This window comes from Mandrillus leucophaeus, unplaced genomic scaffold (genome assembly GCF_000951045.1).
Source record: "Mandrillus leucophaeus isolate KB7577 unplaced genomic scaffold, Mleu.le_1.0 Scaffold206, whole genome shotgun sequence".
Taxonomy (NCBI): domain Eukaryota; kingdom Metazoa; phylum Chordata; class Mammalia; order Primates; family Cercopithecidae; genus Mandrillus; species Mandrillus leucophaeus.
In genome coordinates this window covers 3161468-3162562 of record NW_012102099.1, presented here as the reverse complement: position 1 = coordinate 3162562, position 1095 = coordinate 3161468, and positions in this window count along the sequence as shown.

Genomic DNA, 1095 nt, shown 5'->3' with positions numbered 1-1095 from the left:
AATTGTTCAGCAAGAGAGTGTCAAATGTAAGCTCCGCTGGGCCTCCCTCCAAGGCCCCTTCCATTCTGATGAGTCTGTGCCTGAGAAGTGGCTAAGAGGGACAGGCACTGGACTAGAATGTCCACTGACCTGCTGTGTGGCCTTGGGGCAAGTCACTTGGCCTCTCTGAGCTTCCCTTTGCTCCCCAGAAAAGTGGGGTTACTCAGAATAGAAACCCAACCCATTGGGTTGTTTTGAAGACTCTATTATATGTAAAGTTCTTAGCAATGCCCACCATATATGCCTCACAAATGACAGCTGGCATTATTGTTGTTGTTTTTGGTGGGTATAGTGACAGGAGAGGTAAGCGTGCCGTTGGGTTGAAGGAGGAATTTGCTTTGAAAGGGTTAAACTCGAATCAACTGCTCCCAGTCCTGGTGATAAGGTTGGAGGAAACACAGTCCAGGTCCCCAGCCCTGTCACAAGCGGATTTATGAGGTGCTGGTCACTTTGAGTCAGAGTAGATGATCCCCGCAGGCTGCGCAGGAAACATTCAGGGTTAGTGGCCAGAAGGGGCTCAGGACTCTGTTAAAAGAATGAGACAGGGTAGAGAGAAAAAGAGAAAACCAGGCAGCAGGAGCCCCGCAAACACCCCACCCTGCAGGAGGAGAGAAGGGGAGAGATGGGGTTGAAGGGAGAAACAGAGAAAAGGGAGAACCAGAGGCCCAGCTAGGAGGAGACAGTGAGCCTGAGAGAGAGACCATCAGCAAGAGTAAAGGGTGCAGGAACAGCCAGTCAGGGTCCGGGGCAGAGCGGGGGAGCGCGGGCCGCGGAAAGACCGAGAAAGCAGGAGCCAAGGAGTGGTCCTTAAGGGCTAGAGGGAGGAACAAACAGAGAAAGGGGACTGGGGGGAGGGAAAGAAAACCACAGACGCCGAGAGGGCGCGGGAGACGGTAAGGGTCTCCGGGTGTCCGTGCATCTGTACCTGCGCGCGCTTGCGTACCTGTGCCTGGCGGTGGGCATGTACACGTGCTCTGGGGCAGTGCCGGGGGCGGGAAAGACGCGAGACCGCGCGCTGCGGGACAGATCGAACTCGAGCACCCTGACCCGGGCGAC